Here is an 11,986-nt window from a genome sequence, read left to right as displayed (position 1 = left end):
GTAGGCCAATAAAAACCACTCTCAAGAACCTTAAACGCTGTGCGTTGTGTGCCAAAGTGTCCACCACATGCATATGTATGGCAAAAACTCAAAATGGAATTAAATTCAGATTCATGAACACAATGACGCACAATCTGATCCTGGCATATTTTCCACAAATAAGGGTCGTCCCAAACATAAAAACGTGCATCCTTTTTTAATTTATCACGTTGAGCCTTGCTTAAGGTGTTAGGAACTTGCTTAGACACCAGAAAATTAACCAAATCAGCATACCAAGGCTCACTTACCTGGATAGACATTAATTGCTCATCGGGAAAGGTTTCAGAAATTGGCGCTACTTCCTCATGTACCATTCGACTTAGGTGGTCAGCCACCACATTCTCCACGCCCTTCTTATCCCGAATCTCAATGTCAAACTCTTGTAAGAGCAAAAGCCATTGAATTAGTCTAGGCTTGGCCTCCTTCTTCGTGAGCAAATACTTGAGAGCTGCATGATCAGTAAAAATAATAACTTTAGTCCCAAGTAAGTATGACCGAAACTTATCTAATGCAAATACCACAGCAAGTAATTCTTTTTCAGTGGTTGAGTAATTTAATTGAGCATCATTTAATGTTCTAGATGCATAATAAATAACATGAGGTTGTTTGTCCTTTCGCTGCCCCAAAACAGCACCAATCGCATAGTCCGAAGCATCGCACATCAACTCGAATGGAAGGCTCCAATCTGGAGGTGTGATAATGGGAGCCGAAGTGAGAGCCTCCTTGAGGTGCTTGAATGCCGTGGAGCATGCATCATCAAACTCAAACGTCACCTCTTTTGGCAGCAATCGGCATAGTGGTTGTGCAATCTTTGAGAAATCCTTTATGAACCGCCTATAAAAACCTGCATGACCAAGAAACGAACGAACCTCTCTAACCAAAGTTGGAGCGGGTAAGTGACGAACAAGGTCTACTTTAGATTTATCTACTTCAATGCCTTTTTCAGAAATAATATGTCCTAAAACAATACCTTGTTTAACCATGAAGTGACATTTTTCCCAATTAAGCACAAGATTTGTTTCAACACAACGGTTCAAAATCAAACTAAGATTAGTCAAACAACCATCAAATGAATTACCAAAAACACTAAAATCATCAATAAAAACCTCAATAATTTTCTCAACATAATCTGAAAATATGCTCATCATGCATCTTTGAAATGTAGCAGGTGCATTGCATAAACCAAATGGCATGCGACGATAAGCAAATGTACCAAAGGGGCATGTAAAAGTAGTCTTTTCTTGATCATCCGGTGCAATAACAATTTGATTATACCCAGAGTATCCATCAAGAAAGCAATAAAATGAATGACCCGCTAACCTTTCCAACATTTGATCTAGGAACGGCAATAGGAAGTGGTCCTTCCTCGTGGTGGCGTTTATCTTCCTATAATCCGTGCACACACGCCAACCGGTTTGGATTCGGGTGGGCACTAGCTCATTCTCTGCGTTCTCCACAACCGTCACTCCAGATTTCTTCGGCACACATTGGATAGGTGAAACCCACTTACTATCCGAGATTGGATAGATGACTCCACAATCTAGAAGCTTGATTATCTCCTTCTTCACAACTTCCATCATCGGAGGGTTAAGACGGCGTTGAGCCTCTCTAGTTGGTTTGGCCCCCTCCTCAAGAAATATATGATGCATGCATGTGGCGGGACTAATACCTTTGATATCGGCCAACGTCCAACCTAGGGCAGATTTGAACTCCTTCAAAACACGCACTAGTTTCTCCTCTTCTTGTGCCGTGAGTGATGAAGAAATGATGGTCGGTAAAGTCTCCTCTTCTCCCAAGAAAATGTACTTCAAATGGCCCGGTAGTGGTTTGAGATCAAGGGTGGGTGCCTGAATTATGGATGGTAACAACTTGTTAGTCGAAATGGGAATCGACTCAAATTTAGAAAACTTACCCTCGTGCCTAGGAAGTGACTCTAGGGCAGCAACCAACTCCATACATTCCTCACTAGGGTGCACGGCATGGAGAAGAGAGTGTGTGCCGTGGGTTTTCAACAATCCCCCTCCATTGGTTTTGAGTTCCATGCTTCTTGTAATGACGTTTTCAAGCGCATCGACATTCAAATCTTCCATATATCCCTGCGCCAAAGAGTCAATTACATCAATGGAGAAACATGAGTGATCCTCACTAGGATACTTAATAGAATCCGAAAGACTAAAATTAACAACTTCCCCATCAAATTCCATGGACAACGTTCCATTAAACACGTCAATCTTCGTCCGCGCCGTCTTCATGAATGGCCGGCCAAGTAGGATTGGCAATGAAAGGGCATGGTCAGATTCATCCATCTCGAGCACATAGAAGTCCGCCGGAAAGATTAAACCTTTTACTTGCACTAACACATCTTCCAAAACTCCCTTTGGATAAGCGTTAGATCTATCGGCTAATTGTATGATTACACCATCATTTTTCAATACTCCTAAGTTCATAGATGCATAAATTGAATATGGCATAACATTTATAGAAGCTCCTAGGTCTAGCATGGCAGATTCAAAACGTGTATTACCTATCACACAAGGAATGGTGAAACTACCCGGATCTTTGCATTTGGGGGGTAGTTTGCGTTGCAAGATGGCCGAGACATTTTCACCTACCTTTACCACTTCCTTGGTCGACATCCTCTTCCTTGTGGTGCAAAGCTCCTTTAAGAACTTGGCGTACCTCGGGACTTGCTTTATGGCATCCAAAAGGGGTATGTTTACTTGCACTTTCCGAAACGTCTCAAGGATGTCCTTTTCAGCTTCTTCTTTCTTCGTTTGCCTGAACCTACTAGGAAAAGGAACATTTGAAGGGAAAACATTAGTAGGAACTGAATTTAACACATTTTTACCTCTATTGAGCACCTACGTACTTGTCTTGATGTCACACACACCAATGACTCGAGACTAGTCACTCTCCCTGAGAGAAGACATAGCACGTATTGATCTTAACGGACTGTCAATGCCCAATTGACAATCCTATGATCAGGAACATTTAGGATGTATCAACGAAAGAATGGTCTCATGAATCTAACTTCTTTAGATCGCATTCTTCCAATCACATATTCCTTGGACTTATCGTTTAAGCATATAACATATATATGAGACGGCTCAAACAATAATGTTTGCCCTTAATATTAAACTAGATTAGTTTAACATGTGAAATGTCCATAAAGTATCATCATATGATTGGTTTTAGGGCACATTTCCAACAATCTCCCACTTGCACTAGAGCCAATCAGCTTAGTCATCAGTGATGATACCTCTTCTGTAGTCATTTCATAAATGGCTGAGTAGTAGGCCTAGACAATGGATATCTATATGTTATCCATAGAAGCAACCTTGAGAATAACGACGTCACCATTATACATGATTCTCAATCATGTGGTTCAGTCTCTCATTTGAGTTCGGACCTTGATGAGACCTTTATTCCCTGGCTTGAGCTATCGCCCCATTAGTGTCATACACTTTCTGGTTGGAACCGAATGGAGAGTTCATAAATGAACTTTCCCATCCAAACAACAATGTTGTAAGCTTCTATATGGCAATATATTTTGCATACATGATGGAACACATTAAAGTCATTACTTTTAACGTTTCCACCCAAATATCTCTTTAGTCATAATAAAGAGATATCTCATTATCACTTCATTCATAATGAAGAGATATTCTATGATGGATTAGATTCATAATCTAATACATTTACGCTTCCATTACGTTACTCTAATTCTTCCTCATTCTTGAGGAATCCATCCTTAGTATTTCTTTAAATACCTAAGGATTCACTTGACAGTTGCCATGGTTCTGATCCTGGGCTTGCACTGATATCATCTTGTACCGTTCTAGGTACAATTTATATCAATGTTTTCATACAATATGAAATACATTAATCACCTTTCTGCGTGTGCATAAATGATTCTATTTACGCATTATTTCTTTGGGAGTCAAAGGGTACATTCCCTTTGAGAAGAACAACTTCCTAGTCTCACTAGAATTGTCATTCTAATTGAAGTTTATCATCATATGAGAAACTTCCTAGCATCTCTTGTCTATTTTAGGGATTGATATAATCCAATTATATCTTGAAATCTATCATTATAGATTTCCATCCCATGTATATAGACTATGTCTCCCATATACATTCTATCATTATAGAATGTTTAAAGTCATAACTTTAACGATGAAGAATTCCTTTCATTTTTCAAAATTAATATATATCATGTATATATATTCAAATTTAGGAATATGATTAACTCCCACTAATCTTTTGTAAACCTAGTAAACAAAAGATTCATTTACTTTATGAGAAATCAAACGATTTGATCATTTCTCTCATAAGATGCTTATAGCTCCCACTAACTTGCTGAGATTCATGATGGATGGATCTCTACAACTTATATGTCTTGTGATTCTTAGTTTTAGACATATATTATCAAGACTATCTTGATAATGGTTTCGGAAACCCATATTATGTCCAAACATTGAATCACCATTTAGTTGTTTCTAGCAATCTTCGAATTAATTGAAACTAAGACTATGTCAAAGACGGTTTCTTCAAAGTCAACCATTTTCTTTGAGTGTAGTCACCTTAAGCTACCGATTAGCTATTAAGGTTTCATTATTTCGATTCAAATGGTACTTTACCATTTCCTTGAGTATATGTCATATATATACACTCAGTGTAGTCATAAGGATTTTTCATTCTTATTTCTTTCGAATTAAGAGGTGTAACTCTATGACATAGTCATAAAGTTCAAACCATTCAACTGAGACGATTTATAAATCCTTCTCGACTACCTTGGAGCTTGTGGTGTAGGAACTAGGTTGTTATATTTGTTGATCATATCAAACAAATATTGCTTATTTGCACACAACCCCAAATCTTAACATGTTTAAGATTTGTCTTTCTTTCCAACTACATCTTATGGAGTTATGAAAATTTTGGAAGATCTTCTAATTGACAATCATATTGTTTTAGAAGTATATGTATATCCTATATATGGGTAATAGATAACATCCAACGAACTAAATCTTATTCATGTTCGTTCTTCTCCTAATGGAGAAATTCATTATCTTATGATGCTATTTTCCTTGATATCTTTCAAGGAAACTCATCTAAAGTGTTATCATTCCTTGGATCAAATCCAAGGAGGTAAATACTTTAGACGTCTTACTCATCAACTCACATTTCTTGAATTCTTTGAAACCTTTTGCAAAGTATTCGGACTTGTGTTTATTCAAAATAAACTATAGTCCAACCGAGAGTGATCTTCGGTGAATGTCATACAACATGAGTAGTATTATGTTGTGGATAAGAGCCACTAACATCTAAGTGAATTAATCTCAACAACTTTGTGATTCTTTCTTCTTTCCAAAAAGAATAAAGATTCGAACATTTCACCTCTATACAATTTTAACAAGAAGGCATTGGATCCGGATCTAACGATCCAAAGCATCCATCTATTACCAACTCGTAATTTATGTTTTAGAGGTGTCACAACTCAGTTGGGATTAGTCACTCCCTTGCAACCTTTTGGGTTTTAAGCATCATCGTATTCTAAACAGTTAAACTACCACATCATCTCTACTATAGAGACAACCAATTAAATTACAATAATCTAATTATTGATTAATAAAGAACAATGTTTTGTCAAACAAAACATTCATCCATCTCTACTATAGTGACGGATTTAAGTTCCTTAAAATTGGAATGTAAAGACAATCTTTAGTATTTTCCAATTTCTTTGGTAGTTCATATGAGGAAGTAAGTACAATCCGCTTTCGCAGAGATCTATATTTTATTCACTTTCCGAATGTGAAGTACTTTCTCTTCTCTCATTAATCTTCTACTTTTTATTAGCACACTTTTACAACAATTGTAAAACATAGTTACTAATACGGAATCAAGCATTCAAGTAGAAGAACCAACTGTTTTGAACTTTTCAAGAACATTTTACAACACCTTCGAAAGGTGTGTTCTTTGACACTTGCAAGACATTTCTTGCAAATACCCCTTCCAATGTCCATCCTTTCATAAAGAAAGTTTGTTCCCTTGGAGTTATTTTGCCTTCTTCATTTGACTTCCCTTTTGATTACAATAGTCATGGTCCCTAAACTCCCACTATCTCTCTTGAAACTTATTTCAAATGTGTTATACACATCAAACGATTTGGAGAGCGTGCGGTTATTGTTCACTATATAGTTTACAATAAACTTAGTGAACCATTAGGATAGGGACACAAAGGTGAAGTCCTTGCCTAGTTTCCGTCTCGTTAAGTGGTTTAACACTTCAACACTCAATGATTCAAAATCATCATAAGTCCATGTTGATGGACTATTTTTGTCAACCAACCATTATGTTCTAAACATAATTACAAACTTTCAAGAGTTGTTCAAGGCAACTCTCATTTCTTCATACAACAATTTGTAAGTGAAGAATCATGGCACATAAAGCGTCCATGCCCTTGTGCTTACTTCAAAAGTTCCTTGTTTATGTAACAAAGAAACAAGCACTAAAGTTTGTGTTTATTAAGGGTTGTTCAAAGCAACTCTTATTTCTTCATACAACAATTTGTATTTGAAGAATTATGACATTAAAAGTGTTGTCCTTCTCATGTTTAGACTTATCTAACATATTCTTCCAATGATACATTATCAATAGGAAGATTGTGAGGATGAGACTACTTAGTTACATCTACAAGCCATTAAAGACAATCTATGGGATTGTAGAACTAAGTCCGGAAATTAAAGCATTCGGCTTTTCTTTGTCAAGTTTTGGATAGCGTTTGCAAATATATTGGTAAACAAATACATAACGAATATAAATTGATTGATTTTAAGCCATTTGATTCGGGTCTTTAAATCAAATAGCACCACCCACTATTTTTGGCAAATTCCATATCCCTCATCGGAATTCGAGAGTTTTTATTGAACTCTTAGCAGGGTATGGGAGACTCACCATTACCAAGCCCACCTCAGAATTATATCATTTTGGTTAGCAAAAATAATGAGGAGAGAATAACACTTTAGTCATTTACAACTCTTGTAATTACCCATCTAGTTTGGCCTCTAGAGAATGAATGCCTCAGAATTATATCATGTTGGCACCATTGCACTTAGTTAAGTTATTCCCACCATGCTTAGTTTATGTAGAGGTTCAAGCACAACCTCAGAATTATATCATGTTGGTCATACTCGTTGTCTACACTCACCTCATCATATGTTTATGGACTCCTCTTGGATGTAAGCACATACTTTGTACTTCCCCATTATAGGGTGAAGCCGGTGCATGAGTCACAAACGATTGGAGCCCACCACGGTGGAAGGCCTACGAAGAGATATTCGAAGCATCTCTCACTTATCAACTTAATAATGGTTTGTTGAGGGTTTTAGGTCTCATCACATATAAACATACATTTTAATCCAATTAAAACATTTTTGTCCTATTACAACTATTGGTCCATTTGATTGATTTAGTTGTATATAATACTCCCACTAAGCTTTTAAAACGGTTTTTAAAGCAAGAGTATATGATACTACTAACATAAGATTTGCATTCATTGATGGACTATATAGTTGCCTTAGGGCCTTAGGATGACTATGAACCTTTGATTCGATTCAACACGAGCCTAGTGTTGAATCTCGGTCTAGGGATGGTGATTGATTTTAGTTACGCGTTTAATCACATTAAGGCGTGTTGTCTTATTGGGCGTTGGACCCAACTACTCCAATTTCATGCATATCGAATAAAACAAGAAAGGAGTACTTCAAAGTAAATAAGAGCTTATGCTCTTTTACAACAATTGATCAAATCAAATTACTTTAAAGTAAAGAAGAGCTTATGCTCTTTTACAACAATTGATCATATCAAATTACAACCAAAATTTAATCTACACATTCCCATGGTTCAAACAAATTTGAAACGGCCTTTCACATAGCTCAATTATAGTAGGCTTAGGTTCATAATCACCCTTTCTTTAATTAATTAACGCTTTAACTAATTAAACTTGAATGCAACATTTTCATTTGGTTTTTGTATCCATAGAATTGATTTAAATGGAGCTAAATGAAATGAAAATCCAATTCTCATTTAAAGAGACAAAACAATTTTGTTCTCTACCTAATTTGGGCCAAAATGCTATGACCTCAACTTGTTTGGGCCATAGTGCAATTAACCTCAACTTTTGGGCTATTTTGCAAAAACTTAAACTTTTGGGGTCACTTTGTAAAAACACAAAAGTCCACTACTTCATGTAATTACAACTAGAACCCAAAAATTTCCACAAAACATAAAACTTCATTAAAGGAGCAAAACAATTTGTCCTTTTAGTGATTTTGGACCTATACGTAAAAACGTAAACTTTTGGGTCAAAATGCAAATACACAAAAGTATCAAAACTTTATATAATTGCATAAAAGCCCCACAAGGACCCTAATTGAGTAGGGTGGCCGGCCACTTGAAACAAAGTGTATAAAAATTTCAAAATTTTTTTTTTGTAAGTGGGGTGTGTGTAATGGAATAAATCATTACACACCAACCCACTAAAATTTCTTTAATTTTTCAAAATAAATATCTAATATATTTAAACATAAGAAATATTTCAAAACAAAAACTTTATGAAATAAATCAAAACTTTGAATCAAAACACCAAACCTTTTGTTCTTGGCAAGAACATATCAAGAACAATGAAGAACATTCATGAAAACCCATAAGAGCTCCATGAACATTCTTCACCCAAAAACATACCAAAACCACTCAAACTTAAGGGAAATAACATACAACCATACTAGGGTACATAGGGGTTCCAAAAGTCACTTTAAACACTTTTAACAAGTCAAACAAGAACCCAAAAATCCACCCTTTGGATTTGGCCGAATTTCCCCAAAAACATGGCACCAAATTTTAGCTCCAAAATTCATGCTCATATGAACTACATCTACAACATTTGAGATGGCAAATTTTCTAACAAAATTTACATTCAAAGAAGCAAGAATAAAGCTTGTAACAATTACAACATTCAAATCACAAACTATGAACTACAAAACCCAAAAGGATTCACCAACTACTAGACTTAGGCTCTTGATACCACTTGAAGGAAGATTTGTGAAAAACAAGTTCATTTGAGCAACATCATCAACATGCAATTAACAATTAAAAGGCGGAATCATGTTTATATGCACTCAAAAACAAAACTTAACCCATGAACTTCAAAGCCTAGTAGATAGGTGAACCAAGACTCAACTCAAAACAAAGTGAGTTGAGAAATCAATACCTTTGTAGATTCCTCTTTGCATAAGCAAAGGCTAATCACCCAAAGAGAGGGCCTTCATTCCTTGCATCTTAGATCCATGGATTTGGATGGATGAAAAGGTTTCTCCAAGTTCCAAAAATTGAGAACCTCTAATGATTCATCACCAAGGCATAATGAAGAAGAAATGAGTAACCTTGGAGGAGTTTGATTGCTAGATGATCCCTCCAAGGTGGCCGAAATTTTAGAGAGAAAGGAGAGCTTGTGTTCTCATCCTTTCCCCAAAAATTACCACATGTCAATTTTAGGCTTATAAAGTCCTTTATATAGTCCCTTCAAATAAGTGACCTAATGGACCAAAAGCCCTATTCTTCTATCATGGCCGGCCTATAGGGTTCATTGGGCTTTCAAGCCCTTTGTTTATTCAAGTTGTCATACAACTTGAGTTAATGGGCTTGACATTCAAATCCCATTGGGCCTTACGGCCCAAAACTAACCCGAGGTCTTTAACGAACTTATTCGTTTGATTAATTAACATATTAATTAATCCTAGCCTTAGATAAATAATTAAACCATTTAATTATTCTTACTCATCTCCGTTGTTTCTTCAAACTCTACCTTACTCGGTGAACGATCCATTAGGTTCCTTTTAGCGAGGCAGTGGGCGATTAAAAACTCTTTCTAATCGATTGTGAATTGAAACTTACTTTCAATTCTCCCGTTAGTGATAATACACTTTTAGGGCTTCCACAAACCATGGTTGACGCCTAGCAGCATGTCATGGTTACCCAAGCTAATCAGAAGAGGTGGAGAACCTATTCAGTTTTAGGATTACAAATGCAATACGGTCTTTCTCTAATACAATACTCTTGACCACATTGTTTGGTTTGATAGTTTATTCATGTCTACTATCCAATGTGAATCTTGTACTTATATGATTACCTTGAATGTGATCTGGAACGCATTCCAACATCTCATTCATACTCTGGCCAGAGATTCTAAATCATATCATAGAGTATTCTCCCTCAAACAGTTTGAAGGTTAGAGATCCCTTATTGCGCATTCACTTGCCTCCATGGCTAAGTGGCTTAACACCGACGATGCCGTGGTCACCCTGATAGAGTGACTTTGACATAATCAAAGATCAAGTACCTAACCACAAGACAACTGTGATGCCTCAGTCAAAGGACTACTTTGCATTATCCCAACCATGAGTTCTCATGTGACATGAATATGAGAACTCTTCGTTGATCATGTTCAGTGAACTCATTCTCTATTGAGCACCTACGTACTTGTCTTGATGTCACACACACCAATGACTCGAGACTAGTCACTCTCCCTGAGAGAAGACATAGCACGTATTGATCTTAACGGACTGTCAATGCCCAATTGACAATCCTATGATCAGGAACGTTTAGGATGTATCAACGAAAGAATGGTCTCATGAATCTAACTTCTTTAGATCGCATTCTTCCAATCACATATTCCTTGGACTTATCGTTTAAGCATATAACATATATATGAGACGGCTCAAACAATAATGTTTGCCCTTAATATTAAACTAGATTAGTTTAACGTGTGAAATGTCCATAAAGTATCATCATATGATTGGTTTTAGGGCACATTTCCAACAATGTCCTTGGATAGAACATACGCCACATACCACAGGTCCTTGCCTCTTCATTCCCTCGGCCATCTGTGAAACAATAGAAGTAAGATTAGCTAATTGTGAATGAAGATCAGACGTTGAACTTACCTCATGTACTTGGTGCCGCCGAGGTCCTTTTTGGCCTACTCCCTCATACTGTTGAGTGTTCAATGCTCGGTTAGCAATCAAGACCTTGGCATCCCTGGGCGTTTTGTCCACCAATGCTCCACCCGCCGATGCGTCAAGCATTTGACGTTCTAGAGGTAGGAGACCCTCGTAGAAATATTGCAAGAGCAACTCCTCCTTCATCTGATGCTGTGGACAAGAAGCAACAACTGATTTAAATCGTTCATAATACGTAGGAAAAGACTCACCTTCTTCTTGCTGGATTCCGCTTATCTTTTTGCGTAGGAGGATGATGCGAGAAGTTGGAAAGAACTTCTCCAAGTACGCTCTCTTCATACTCTCCCAAGAAGTGACAGTGCCGGGAGCTAACTCATATAACCAATCTTTGGCTTTATCCATCAAAGAGAATGGAAAAGCCTTCATCTTCAAGATATTTTCGTCAACAGTGACGGGAGTCATACTAGAGCAAACTACTTCAAATTCTTTCAAATGTTTGTTAGGATCTTCCATGGACAAGCCATGGTATTTAGGAATATGATGAAGCAAACTTGACTTTAATTCAAACTCATCCGTCTTACCTTGGGCAGCCGTGGGGTATTGAATGCACAAGGGTGCAGCATTATCCAAACCTGAGGCGGAAAGCTCCTTGAGTGTACGGTTGTCCACCGCCATGCCTTGGACTTCTTCAAATATCCCTGTCGTGGCTTCCTCCTCCTCTTCTTGTACGTTTTCTTCAAGGTCAGATTCGGAATTTGGTGGATGGTGTTCTTGCTGGTTTCTAGCTCTTCTCAACTTCCTCTCAAAATCGTCGTCAAAATCCAAGATGTTCGCACGAATCGGTTGAGAGCTTCTAGTCATACATTAGTACCTAAGAAACAAGAAACAAAATTAGGTCAGAAACTTAAACAAAATCAGAAACAAAGTGAAAT

Source organism: the organism of the source record quoted next, unplaced genomic scaffold (assembly GCF_019419815.1).
Source record: "Pyrus x bretschneideri cultivar Hongxiangsu unplaced genomic scaffold, Pyrus_bretschneideri_v1 Contig80, whole genome shotgun sequence".
Taxonomy (NCBI): domain Eukaryota; kingdom Viridiplantae; phylum Streptophyta; class Magnoliopsida; order Rosales; family Rosaceae; genus Pyrus; species Pyrus x bretschneideri.
Note: the sequence above shows the minus strand (reverse complement) of the source record.